Source organism: Capricornis sumatraensis, chromosome 15 (genome assembly GCF_032405125.1).
Source record: "Capricornis sumatraensis isolate serow.1 chromosome 15, serow.2, whole genome shotgun sequence".
Taxonomy (NCBI): domain Eukaryota; kingdom Metazoa; phylum Chordata; class Mammalia; order Artiodactyla; family Bovidae; genus Capricornis; species Capricornis sumatraensis.
The window spans coordinates 7,896,979-7,912,038 of record NC_091083.1 but is presented as its reverse complement, the minus strand read 5'-3'; the positions used below and the strand labels follow the sequence as shown (position 1 = coordinate 7,912,038).

General features: G+C 41.5%; 1 non-coding gene across 1 annotated transcript; it reads left to right on the top strand.

Annotated features, from left to right (window-relative positions):
- Window positions 1-13,779: 13,779 nt before the first annotated feature.
- On the top strand, window positions 13,780-13,886 carry LOC138091946 (U6 spliceosomal RNA). Its single transcript, XR_011145972.1, has one exon. It is a non-coding gene; the product is annotated as a U6 spliceosomal RNA (small nuclear RNA).
- The last annotated feature ends 1,174 nt before the right edge of the window (window positions 13,887-15,060 follow it).

Below are 15,060 nucleotides of genomic sequence, written 5' to 3'. Positions count from 1 at the left end.
AATACATCTTCTCTTTTCGCACTGGGCCCAGGAACAGCTGTTTTGCCCATGCTTTCCCTCCAAGCTACTGGGTTCCTCAGTAAACATGAAGCGGTGATTGCTAAGGGACACACTGAGACACACTGACTTTCAGAAACGTAGTTAAGATGTCTGAGGAAAGTAAACAGAAGCAAGAACTCAGGCATTAAATCACTTTCCATTTGGACCTACGTTAACCCTGGCCACGGGGAACAGAAGCACATGGTTCAGAACCACAGGAAAAGCAACAAACGAACAGAGTCCTACCTGAAGGAATGTGCTACACGTCCAGTAGCATTTGGGAATAGTTCAGTTGCAAGATACAGAAAATCTAAGTTGAAAAAAAGGCAGGATTTAAAAATCTTTTGATGTAAGTTGGATGGGGCTCTAAAACCAATCAAGAGGAACTGATTGGTTGAAATTGCTCCCTTCCTTCCTCAGCACTCTGAAAACATTTGAGCCCCCAAAGAGGGGGGAAAAGCCCCCAAAGAGGGGGACAATCAGTAGACTTTGAATTTCAGTTAAACAATGAATAAATTTTAGCATAATGATGTCCCTAAAGTACTGAAATGGAGCAGGATCCTCTGGTCTTTGCCCACTCCCCATGCTCTTGGCCTGCCTTTTGTCTATGAGAAAACTTTCACCAATATATGTGTTTAATTAGAGAAGTGAGAAAATGCAGAAACAAAGAAAAACAGTCAAAGGAGACCAAATAATTAAAATGTAGTCAGTAAGCATAGTCAAGGACCTTTCGTGCCTCCTCAAGGGCTATAGATAATATTCTGAGCCATATCCTCTGAGCTGTCCTGTAGATACTAAAACCCCCACAAAGAGGAAAAAATCAACTATACGATGACCAGACTGTACCCACAATATAAACTGCCATAATTCCAAGAAATGGCCTCAAAGAAATGGGAAAAAACCAACCCTGAAAGTGAAAATTAACTGTATCTCAAACAGTCAAGATGACGCTTGTCAGGCCACCGATGACCAATTTTAAGATGACCGTCAGAGCTGATTGTACTGTTTCTGCATGTAGCACCCTCCCTCTGTCTATTAGAGCTCTTGACCACTGATCATCAGCAGAGCGGGAGTCAGCCTTTGGACAGATGTCCACCCTCTTCACACTGCCCCTCCAGTTGCCAGCATCTGAAATAAAGCAAACTTTCCTTTCCACCAACCTGGCCTCTTTATTGACTTCTGAGTAGCAAGCAGCTGGACCTTGCCTTTGGTAACAGTATTGGAGGCATTATATGAGACAATTTGTTGTTTATTGCATATTCAAATGTAACTAGGAGGCCTGCATTTTTAATTTCAAAAAGTTAAATCACATAAAATTTTACCAGGGATGAAAACAGGCAAGTTATAGAGTAAGAGAAGGAATTTGAAGTCAGTGTATCTGAGGATACAAAGGACTGAGATCCAGAACATATAAACAATGCCTCCAAATCAATAAGAGAAAGACAACATAATTTTTTTAATGGGAAAAAGGTTGGAATGTACATTTCTCAAAAGAGGATATCTAAGTGGCCATGTCAAAAGATGCTTCATTTCACTGTTCATCAAGGAAATGAAAATTAAAACCCCAATGAGATTCTGTAAACACTATGAAAAGGAACAGACTATAGCGTTGGTGAGAAATAAGTAGAACCCTCACTGTCTGACAGTGAAAGTATAAATCTGTGCAAACATATTAAAAAACCATCTGGTAGTATGATTAAAACCCAGCATGTGTATATCCTATGACCCAGTCTTTCTGTACCCACATATATATCCAATGGATAGACATACATTTGTTCACCAAAGGCATATTTACAAGTATTCATAGAGCACTAGCCATATTAGCCCAAAGTGACAATTATATCTGCCAAATAGCTACAGGAATAAATCTAAAATTAGGATATATTTAAACAGTAAGATCCTCTTTAGCAATGAGAATGAACGATCTACAATAACATGCTATGTTATGGATCAATCTCACAAGAAAAAAAATTTCAACACAAGAAGCCAGACACAGAAAAGCACATACTCAATGATTCATTTATATAAAGTTTCATACACAGGGAAAACTATTTTCAGTGCTAATATCAGAATAGTGGCTATCCTTGGGTAGATGGTGACTGGTTGGGAGCATGGGAACTTCAAGGGCTGACCATGTTCCATTTCTTGATCTAAGTGCTGGTTTGTAATCACTTTGTAAAAGTCATGGAGGTGACCACTTATGATCTGTATTCTTTGCCAAATACATTATACTTTCATAAGATTTATATGAAAACCTCTGAAAGAAATTATCAAGGAAAGACATCTACCCTCTGACTCCAATCATGTTTGGTAACAAGAATTGGTATCATTATTATATCCATCGCCGCCATAATTATATGCCCCATAATGTGAGAATTTGCCATTAGCTAAGCTAGGTTCTACGTATTTTGCCTACACCATCTCATTTGGCCTTTTTAATCCTCATAAGAACTAAAAATAGAACTACCATATGGCCCAGCAATCCCACTCCTAGGCATATACCCAGAGAAAAACATAATTCAAAAAGATATATACACCCCAGTGTTCACTGCAGCACTATTTGCAATAGCCAGGACATGGAAGCAAACTAAAGGTCCATCGATAGAGGACTGGATAAAGAATACATGGCACATATAGATACCATGGAATATTACTCGGCCATAAAAAGGAATGAAATTCAATTTGTAGAGGCATGGATGGACCTAGAGACTGTCATACAGAGTGAAGTAAGTCAGAAAGAGAAAAATAAATATTGCATATTAATTAATATATAGGGAATCTAGAAAAATGATACAGGTCATCTTATTTGCAAAACAGAAATAGAGACACAGGCATAGAGAACAAACACATGGACACCAGAGTGGGAAAGTGGGGGTAGGATGAATTGGGAGACTGGAGTTGGCACACATACGCTATTGGTACTATGTATAAAATAGATAACCAATGAGAACCTACTGTATAGCTCAGGGGACTCCACTCAAGGCTCTGTGGTGACCTAAATGGGAAGGAAATCCGAGAAAGAGGATATGTATACATAGCTGATTTACTTTGCTATACAGTGGAAACTAACACAGCATTGTCATGCAACTCAACACCAGTAAATATTAATTAAACAAACAAACAAAAAGAAATCTATGAGGCAGCCATTATTCTTCTACTTTTACAGATGAAGAAAAAGAGGCTGAAAGAGGATTGGGAAACACAGTTTTTAAGTCACAGAGGTTAATTTTGAAACCAGGATCTGATTCTTTATCAGGTACCCTTTTCTCTGAAGGAGGCCATATTAAATCTGCAGGTAGAGCCTGGAAATTCCAAAGGGGATGACTTTTAAATTTCTTCTCTCCATTGACATTCTGAGACCATAGATAGTACAAACCCCCAAATTTCAGTTCCCTTTTATACTAAGAAACACCCACCTGATTTCTGGGATCAATTCAACTACCAAGAGTTAACTGATAACTCCTACAATTAATTCCAAGTTGAACAAAGAAGGGAAAGTAAAATTCCTTCTGGAATCCTCCTCATCTCCATCTATAACCAAGCAACTAAGAAAGAAAAAGCACATTTTAACATCCAAGCAACAAATCCTCCTATATGACCCCAACAAACACACCATCAACTTCACCAATTCACATTTATATGCTCATAATACAAGTTCTCACCAATGCTTTTCAAATTTTAGTTAAGCAAAAGTCAACTGGAGAGCTTGTTAGAACAGATTTCTGGACCCCACCACAAGTGATTCGGATTTAACAGGTTTGAAGTTAGCCTGGGAATTGTATTCCTAACAAATCCCTCAGATGATACTGATGTTGTTGGTCCTTGAACCACATGTGCAGAAGTTTTACTTTATGCTCAGAGAGACACTGTGGAAGAGATGTTCACAACTGCTTTGAGAATTGATTCCTCTGTCTTTGTCACTAATATTTATAGCTAGTACCTGAGGCTGGGTCCACGTGACCGTTTGAGAGACCAGCTGGTCTCCCCAACTCTCCCCAACCTCACAAGGGCCCTCTGTCTTTATCATCATTAGTGTCACTGTCACCCATTTGGTTTGTCACAATGAGATTATTGGCCATTGTGCTGCCCGTTTCCCAAGAGATGACTCTGCCCGTCTTTGCTCTTCTGTGACTTGAAAGACCTCTAAGGGTCCAAATTGCTCCACACAGTGATGTGCATGCTTGATGCATATTGACTTACTTTGTTTTATGCCAGAGATTTAAAAACTCCAGATCTGTAGGAACTAAAGTCATCCCTTAGAATGGCTTTGTAGTTTATTCATTTTGTTTTGCTTATTTCCTAATCTGGGTATTTGGTATTCTCCAAATAGGAGAAGAGAAGAAATTCACTACACTGAGATGCCGATGAAGGACCCCATGGAGTCCTGAAGCAACTCTCATCACCTCTCCTGTTTTCCACTTCCCTTCAGAAACTCCAAGCAGCTTTCCTCCGTGGATGCTCAGAGACAGCACAGTACAGCTCCCTTCCCAAGAGTTTTGAATCGTTCTGGGTAGGATACCCTCTCTGTTCATGGCTCCATGTATGCAGCTTCCTTACATCCAGCAGGTGATTAGATCATAACCTGTAAAGAGCTAGGCCACGGGAAGCCAGGTATTACATGGGGGTGGGTGGTAAAGAAAGGAATCGCTAGACCTTATTTCCAGCTAGCGGTAACTTTTGCAAAAGCCACTCAGCATCCCTTCCCTTTCAATTGTAAATTAGGGACTATTTAAAGTGATCCCCAAGGTCCTTCTTCTCCAAGAGTCTGTGAACTCATGAGCCTACAGACAAGAACCAAAGAAAACACCCTCCTTTCCAACTTACTCTTGGCACAAGTGGTGGTTTTCCTCTAGAGAAATAGACTCATGTTGTGTGGGCCACAGAGAGGCATACAGGGGAAAAGAAATCAAAGACAGAGAAGGCAGATACAACTCACCCTCAGAGGAGAAAGCATTGTTTCTTTTTCTCCTTTGAAATTGACAGAGAAAAAAAGGAAGAAAATCCAAATTCCAAGGACATCACCAGAAATCACTTTGTCTGTTTACAGATTCTGTTGCTACAGTAGCAAACGAAAGTAGCAAGCTTCTTCCCAGGGGCTCCTGGGTAGAGCAAGCATCCATCAAATCACAGAGACACACCCGCTATTCAAACTCAATTTGGCTAAAATGACTTTTTTATGAGAACTCATGAGAAAATGGTTGACTTCCAGCCCTTATGTTATCAGAGTTGCTTGACATTGAATTACATGGGCCTGGACTATAAATCTTGACTTCAGACTCACATGTAAGGCATTTGATGTGTCTGGGAACCTGCTGTAAGAAAGAAATTAGCTGTAAAACAAAGTAAAATGCCTGTTCCCATGGGAAGACTCAGCAGGACTGCTAATAGATCATGTGTTCATTTGGAAGACACTTGCTCCTTTGGTCAAACAGCAACTAATATTTTAGCTTCCCACTGCCCTGAACAGGAAATACGGTGCTAAGGGCCGATAGACAGGGTAGAGCATCATATTAATTACACGGTCAGTAAACATTTGCACGTCCGTGTTTCCTGACGGTCTGAATGCTTCCTGGTTGGAGATCAGCAATGCTACTGGCCTCTGTGAGCTGTTACTCTTGGACAAATGTCTGGGAAGAAGGAGTGCATTTTCAGGGAGCCCCACAATGAGAGAAGGATGGGGATACAGGGTCTGTTGAGAGCAGCCCCTGCCTGCAAACTGGGCTGCCACAGCCCACTGCCCCACAAGGACTTGGCGTCTGGGAACCTGTGGGCGAGTGACTTAATAAGGTGATTCTATGGTCTTCCCCTTTGGGGAGGGAAGGGATGGATATTAAACAGAGGTTCATGTTCATTCGAAAGGAGAGAAGAAGCAAAGCATTCCGGGAAAGAGAGTGGTCATTGTGTCACAACCTGCCATCTACTCCCTTGCACTTGGAAATCTCTTCTCTGGGGTAACTGCAGAGGATGGACAAAGATGATGCCCACCTGAACTGCTCTTTAAAGCAGTGTTTTTCCAGGTGTGACCCTGACCCAGCCGAGGCATCACCTGGGAACTTGATAGAGACACAGAACATCAGGTTCCATCAGAAACCCTTGGGATGGGGCCAACAATCTGAGTTTGGAACAAATGCCTCAGGGTCTTCTAGTTCCACTAAAGTCTGAGCATTGCTGCTATCAAAGGATCCGCACACACCGGCTGTATAGATGCCATGCCGGCCCCAGACCCGAGCTGTCTGCCAGGGTCTCCACAGCCCTTATCATCTGCCCCAAGCCACACATTCCAGGAGTCATGAATGCCACCGTATGCCTACCTGCTCTGCTTTGCTTTGTTTTTGATGTGGATCATTTTTAAAGATTTCCTTGAATTTGATACAATATTGCTTCCGCTTTATGTGTTAGTGTTTTGGCTGCAAGGCAGGTGGGATCTTGGCTACCCGATCACGGATCGAAGCCACATCCCCTGTTGGAAGGTGAAGTCTTAACCACTGAACCACCAGCAGGGTCCCTCTATCTCCCTCTGTGAGGCCAGGTTTAGTCCCTCTTTGAAGATTTTCCCTGGAAATTTCTGATGCCTGGCTCCTTCACTCCTCATGTCCTGTTCAAATGTCACGCTTTTTTGTGAAGTAGTTCTCACCAGAGACACTCCTTTAAGTATCTGCCAACAGACACTGTCCAGCACTATACATGTAGCCACTTTACAAGATTGGAGGTGACCTTGTCTATGAGTTTCTTTCTCAGTTGATGACTTACTCCCCACTTGGAGGGTCAAGCCCTGTTAGAACAGGCACGGGGTTTGTTCTGCCCGCTATTCCGCACACATCCCTTCCATGTCTGAAGAGTCTAGCAGGCATGACCTCTCCTCCACACGGCCTCAAAACCTATTCTCATTTATCAATTATAATTCCATAAAGCTAGGGGAATAAACACTCTATTCACATTAAGTTATAAATCAATGAAAATACAAAGGAGGCGAAACATTTACACAAAGAGAAATAAAAAGCAATTCAAATTTCAGATCTCATTTAATAAGGACTGTGTAGTCTTTTAGATACTGGGGAGGGTCAAGTGAGCCCCAAAATAGAACCCCTTGGGCATGTAAAGAAGAAATTGTTCTGTATTAGATTAATTTTATGGAAGAAACACTTTCTTTACCATAAGCAGAAGATTGCCTTTTCTCTAAGAAATTGTCTCTGTTACGTGCTTATAGGGAAGTCAGAGTGAAAATTCAGTGCCTAAACTTACTCTATATCTAACTGTGATATGTCCTTATGCTTTTTTCCTCACTCTCTCCTCAGTTTATCTTCACATATCTTTCCCAGAGCTTAATATAGAGGCAAAAACTTGAATGTGAAAAGGTGTGCATCTAACAAGCCTTATGTGACCCTGGAGATCCTTAAGTTTGTTCACAGCATAGTGGGTTACTTTTTGGTCTTTCAACAAAAGATGCCTAAATGTTGTTACCTTTGTCCCCATGAGGGCTTCAATGCCTCTGAGAGGCACTGGAGTCCCCCAGTCTCCGCAGAGACGGCGGACAGATGCAGGGCAGTGCCTTTAGAAAGGGGCAGACCATGCCCGCAGCCGCTCCATTACTCTGTCATCAGAGATATGAGCATGAGGCTGGGCCCTGAGCATTAGCCCGTGGAGCCTGACATGAGTTCATGAGGCTGGAATTCAAAACACTAACCAGCTGTGGGAACCCAGAGAGAAGCCTGTCACACTGAATGGTCTCCAGATTAGAGCTGTGAGAATTTGGGAAAACCCTTCTCGCTAAGTAAGTTTACTTCGTCTTCTTTCTTTCTGGCTTTAAGTGTTTGTGAGAATCCTGAACCTATAGTCAGTCACATGTATGAATAATGGCAAAAGGCAACTCTGAAAATGTTTTTGAGGCAACCAGAGAAATGTTAATACTGACTGGATATTGGATGACCTTGTAAATATAATTTTTAGGTGTGCCATTAGCATCAAGTTTATGTAGCAAAATCTCCATACCTCTTCAGAGGTGTTTACTGAGAAATACAGGGGTGGGATAAAATGACAGCTGGAATTTGCTTTAAGTAATTCAGGGGAGAAAAAAAGAGAGGAAAAGGAAAAGATTAAACAAGTATCACAAACTCTCAATAATTGTTGAATCTGGGTTGGGTTATTGGATCAACAGAATATTCTCTTTCTTTATAAAATATAAAAGTATGCTTGAAAATAAACCTACCAGGCTCCTCCATCCATGGGATTTTCCAGGCAAGTGTACTGGAGTCGGTTGCCATTTCCTTTTCCAGGGGATCTTCCCAACCCAGGGACTGAACCCAGGTCTTCTGTATTGCAGGCAGACGCTTTACCGTCTGAGCCACCAGGGAAGTGAAAATAAACATAGTGAATTTTCATTATAAAAAAAGAAAGAGAAATAATGCCAAACCAAAAGAAAAGTTATTTCTTAAATAGCATGAAAATGTTTTTTCAGCTAAGGAAATTTCTTAAGGCCAGCTGCTCAAATACATAATCCACAAAGTTAAAACAAACAAACAAAAAAGATGAGAAAATGCATGTTCTCAGGTGCTCAGGTCTTGATAACATCCTTCTGTGGTTTATGCACTCATAGGAGCAGGAAAGAAGTTTAAGTAATTGGACCAGAAATTAAAACTGACACATTGCTTTTTTGGATACTGGACTGTTGATTACTGTTCATAGCTGTGGTTCTAATGGGAACACACCAAGATGGAGACATTGAGGGGCATGGGACTCCCAGGTTCTCCGGGAATTTTCCTCATGAGCCGCTGTATAACTTTCAATTAACTTCTCTATGCTTTAGTTTCCTCATCTATAAAATCACAGGGTTGCATGATGTGAGAGCTAAGTTTCCTTTCAGGGTTGAAAGTGCAAATTCCAGATTACATGAGCAAATCTGCTTTAATAATAGGAGAGATAAAAAGGTCAAGTTCTAGATAAAAATTGGCAGATCAGGAGACAGCACATTTATTAAACCCCTACTGAATTCTCAACACAGGAAACCCAAGTGTAGCAACCTTTGCTCTTAAGAAAAATCTAGTTGGCAAATGAAGCAATATGAAAAATAAATAGGTTCCAAAAGCCATCTTAGCCACAGTGTAATTCTAGTAAGAAAAAAAAATCTGTCAACTCGAATATTTTGTGCATTTGTTTTCTTAACACAGAAAAGAATGGATATAAATCACCCTTAACTATGCATCAAAGGAGTTCTAAAATAAATTTTGTTTCCCTCACAATGATTAAAAAACTGTATGAAAACATATATTTCTACTGAAACAAAATTATTTGAAGTGGGAGGACTGAGAGGGAAGAATTGAATTTACAAAACCACCCAACCCATCCATTCACATATGGTCTTCCCTGGAAAGCTTAGCAAGTGTCAGAATTACAAATACAGGACTGATTTCAGAAAGATGCCCTATTTGAAGGCCAAATTTGCTGTCCAAGCTAGAATCCATTTTATGCTGGTGTCTGGTGTCCTGCTTTCTTCAACTTGGTGTCTTCCAGATTTCTTCCACTTCTGCCTGCTTTATTTGAAATTCAAAGTTAGTGAATCCCACATCATTAAGTTTTCAGGACTGCTGTTGCTGCCACTGGAACAGTTACTGGCAGGTCTCATTATGCACATATTAATAGCCCTAAGATTTACATCATAAAGATTCTTGACATGCCCCTCTCCTGTTTCAGTAGATGTGTTTCACTCAGATTTACCTCTGCATTTAGAATCTTACCCTTCTTTGTTCATTCAAATAATCCTATTGCTTTCTAAGAGCCATCCATGAAATCCTGGGGAACTGGAGAATGGTGCTGAACTAGGGGAAACAGTCATATTATTCCTGGAAGAAATCTTGAAAAGAAGAAAGAATTTTACTCACTCTGGTGTCCTCTATTAACTTAAGTGAAGTCGCTCAGTCATGTCCAACTCTTTGCGACCCCATGGACTGTAGCCTACCAGGCTCCTCTGTCCATGGGATTTTCCAGGCAATAGTACTGGAGTGGATTCCATTTCCTTCTCCAGCAGATCTTCCCGACCCAGGGATCAAACCCGGGTCTCCCGCATTGTAGACAGACGCTTTACCGTCTGAGCCACCCATCATTTATTAACAACATAAAAACACAAAATGATGGCATCCATATTTGACATCTATCAAGAGTTTTGCATCTTGCAAAGCTGTTGCCAGAAAACTATCGTTTTTTTTCTTAGAATGCTTTTTAAAGAACTTTTCTGAATTCTATATTGTCACTTTCTGATCTTCCAAGACTAGTTCTTTTCCCTAGTAAGAAAATACTTTTTTCAGCTTCAAAATGAGCATTAGCAAAAGGAAAAAGATTCAACATACATTCAATGTATGTATTTCAAGGTAATTCTTTAAGAATTGGTACAATTTGATGAAGCTGGTCATAATTACATTTGCTTCCATCTGAGGAGAGTGTGGCAACCCACTCCAGTATTCTTGCCTGGAGAATCCTATGGACAGAGGAGCCTTGTGGGCTACAGTCCACAGGGTTGCATAGAGTCGGACATGACTGAAGCAATTTAGCATTCATGCACAATTTCTGTTTTAGAACTAGTCTATGAATGTTGTCGCAGAGAGTCGGACATGACTGAGCGACTAAACAACAATGAATGTTGTGAGCTTCGTAAAAATTATTTGTGCCGCCACATAGAAGGCATATCTTGATTCTTGGCAGTTTTACTACCAAATCTAAAAGAAGGAAATAATGCTGGCTTTTTGAGTCATCTAAATCAGTGATTCTCAATCTTGAGGCCACTTCAAAATCTCCTAGAGGAGTTGTTAAAATACAGATCCCACCTCCTGAACATATAATTCCAAAATTCTAGTTTGGAGCCTTAAAAACTTCATTCCTATCAAGTTCTTAGATGATATTGATACCAATGCCGCTGGCCTGGGGACCACATTAATATATTATAAGTACATGTAACATAGACATTGTACTATGGAGCCTCAACCAATCTAAACATTTTAGTAGATGGGTAAGTTAGAAAAGAGTCTCCACCTATGCATTTTGGAAAACAAAAAAATTGAATGTAGATAATCCTTGGTATAAATCCCTAGATTTGAGCTCAGCTATACCAGAGTGCAAAAGTAATTAGCCTCCAATTAAAATACATAAATTGAAAAAAAAATAGGTAAGATATTGCTCACTATCCAGTCTAAGGATGTTCATTAGGTCACCACATATGTAATCCTGGCCTTGCAGGTACACAAAGCATCAAGAATTTATTTTTTGGTGGAGGGTGTACTTTGGTGTTTCAGTTTGCCCTCCTCACCCAGAATGTCATTAGCAGAACAACAAAGCTTCTAAAAAATCCCGAAGTTTCAGAGTGTGATCTGAAGTTCCGCTCATGTGACCCGAGGAAGCAAGGTTCATCACCTCAGTGTGGCCCTTGACCTCTGCAGACGATCGGTTTGGTCGCTATCACCTCTGGGTCCCCGAGCACCCTGGCTGGCCCAGGCTTCTGCTTCCGTCCCTCTGGATGGCCCTCATACTAAGGTGATGATGACAACAAGCATAAAGAAGCCTTTCAATGGTGACTTCCTGTATCTCACTTATCCCAGTTCAGAAAAAGCTTGCCATTCAAATGAACTGGCGTCACAGACACACTGGAAGAAGGGAGGGAAGGAGCAGAGGGACGGGGCGGGGGGTGCCCTTTCAAAAGCTCTCCCTGTGAGAAGAGGTGACTGGAACAGGAAGAAGAGGAGCCCCAGGCTGGCTGTTTTTAGACTGAGACGCAGAGCCCATTGGTCCCCTCTCCTCTTCTTCTCAGGCCCTCTGCCAAAGGCGTAGGTCGCCCAAGCAGCTCATTCTGTCCGCTCTGCTCTCAAACAAGCAAGCACGGCCAAAGCTATGTGTGCGGAAACACAGGCTTTTCCCTCAAAATCTGCGAACTCCGTTCACAACACAGTCTTCCAGGATCAAAGCATCGCCTCCCAAATGATGCTGCTCAGGGAGGGACCCAGGAGGGAAGAAAAAGGAAAATTCACAATGCTTTGGTATCGACGTAGACTCTTGACACTCAAGGGGTCAACCCAGTTCCTGTTCCAGCAGAGAAAACAGCTTGTGTCTGGCAGGGGAAGGCATGGAGTCCCTGCTGTAGGTTCCATGCTGAAGTGGCCAGCTGACTGAAGATGCAGGTGGCATTTTAGCAACTCTCCTGTCTCTCAGCTCTGGGGGTAGCGAATCACAATAACGCCTGTGCCAACCTAATTGAAAGAAGGAGAAAATCAGCCCTGGTGTTGATACAGGACAAAGACAACTCTCAATTTACCCTCTGTCCTACTTGCACTAAAAGGGGTGATATCTGTGCCACGGAAGAGAAACGATGCCTGTGTTAACACTTGTTGCCTCTGCTTTATTTTTAGGCTCTTCCATCAGAGAAAGGAGAGCAGGGCCATTTGGACTTCAGACCTCAGACCACGCTGAGTTTTCTCAGGTTTCCCTGTATACAAAGGGAGATTTTCCATCGAGAACCAGCCAGCAGCAAGCCAGATCTCAGCATGGCCACTAAGCCTGGGCACATGAGCTTGATTATCAGTCCCCAGTGGCTCTGTATCACCACCCCTTTTGAGTTTCCCATCCTATTGTTATTTTTCCCTGCTGAGGCAAGGCTTAGGTATAAGCAGGGAAAAAGAAATACAATGGTGTGTCAAGCAAAGAAAAATTGAATAGTTTTAAGACCCAAGACATTGTCTCTGGTACAAAGTTTAGTACAGTGATAGGATGCTGGCAGTGGGAAGCCAGCACATAGGACTTCCTGGGACATACCTCCCTGTGTTTACCTTATTTTGTGGAGGAAATGCAGCTATTATCTGCAACACCTGGAAAGTATGGGATCACCCACCGCAATCAGACTAACTGGCTTCAGTCTTAAAGAGGGTGTCAATCATGTTGGCCATGGCGGAGTCTTCCAGACAGCTCTGGATCCTGAAGGGGGTGACAAAGCCCAAAGCACCAGCAATGCTGGTTTCCAAACTCCCTAGCCAGTCCTACTGTTTGTCACAGTGTACTCACAACAATTTTTATTAAATCAAGTCATTGAAAGAAACGATCCTTGTGGAATGACATGGAAGTAGACAAGGAAACCACAGTTCCATGTAACATGAGAGGTTCTGATGGAACGTACGGAAAATCAACATCGCTTGTACCGTATACAGAACTCCTTCCTACCCCAGACTCTGAGGCCTGGTTTTCTTCCTTTCAAAGGGAGACCCACCAGAGTTAGAGAGACGAGAGAGATGTGCTAGCAGCAAATAGAGACTGCCTCATCAGGAGGAATGAAACAGGTTGAAGCGAAACCTCACCATGGGATCTAAAGTTATTTAGCTCTGTCTGTATCCCAAATACACCGTTTCAAGAAATAACAAAGGCAGTGTTTTTCAAATTCTTTTTCAGCCATCCATGATCCACTGAAGAAGTGGGTTGTATGTTGCAAATCACACACACACGTGCACACACACACACACACACACACACTCCTATTATAAATACTTACCCTTACTACCATGGGTGATGCACTCTGATACTTTTGTTCTATTTAATTTTAAATCCTGGTTATGACCTACAGATGTGTTATCAGCCACATTAAAAACAAACAAAAAACATTGCTTTAAACTTTGGGAAGCATTGGTTGTACTCATGCCATGAACCAATTCAGTGTAAAAATCTTCACATCATCTTGTTCAGCACACTCGATCAACGTCATTAAAATACTCTTCAGTGCTCGCTTCGGCCGCACATATACTAAAATTGGAACGATACAGAGAAGATTAGCATGGCCCCTGCGCAAGGATGACACACAAATTCGTGAAGCGTTCCATATTTTTGACTCAGAGGGAGAGGGAGAGGGTGGGATGATTTTGGAGAATGGCATTCTATCATGTATACTATCATGTAAGAATTGAATCACCAGTCCATGTCTGACGCAGGATACAGCATGCTTGGGGTTGGTGCATGGGGATGACCCACTGAGATGTTATGGGGAGGGAGGTGGGAGGGGGGTTCATGTTTGGGAACACATGTAAGAATTAAAGATTTTAAAATTAAAAAAAAAAAAGACAAAAAAAATACTCTTCAGCTTCTGTTTTTTCCTACTGAAATAGGTAATATCAGTGATTTTAGCTCAGAAAGAATATCACAGGTGCTTTGTGTTTTATTGCAAAAGATGCATAAAAACATAAGGACTAAACTGAATCTTGACACAGTTGCCTATCTGGGAACTAAAATTTTTTTCAAATAATTTGGTCCTCACAATGAAAAAGATACTATAATCAGAGTGTATCTGTTATATATGTTGATGATGAACAGAGAAGAGATAGTGATTTCTGTCTTCCTACTGAAGCGCCTCGAAGTGCTTACATATGAAAGCTCGTCTGTTATGGGAAGCATCATAACTCAGAAGCAATACTCATGGCAGACGAGTTGGGTTGAAACGGTAACTCTCACAGCCACGGCTCTGATCACACGGTCACATATGGAGAACTGACCCTGTTCGTGCACAACTGCACCATTGGCCTTGCCAAAAGAAGGTCTAAAACTAAAGTATATCCTGGACAACACGACTTTCTTCTGACATCAAATTCTGGGAGACGACTGCAACTCTTGTAGTTTTACCCTTTAGAGAACAGTCTCAGGGAGTTTCACCCAGGGATTCTGGTTTTCTGCTTTGCAGAAACACAACTGTAGTGGGATCTTATTTTTAGATTTCTTTGGTCATACACCATTGTTCTTAACTCAAAATGCCAGGCATAAAATTATATAAAGGGCAAGACAATGCAACTGATTATCATCCAGTGTTTGAGTGCCAAAATAACTTCAATAACAATAACTTGCATCATGAAATCCAACTGTACACCACAGGCTGGACTAAGAAATTTCTTGGCATTTACCTCTTTTAATTCTAATAATAACCCTATGAGGTAGGATTACACCAAGTGACAGAAGACAGCCCTGAAGCTCAGGGATATGAAGGGAATTTTCCAAGTTCCTGCAGCTTGGCAT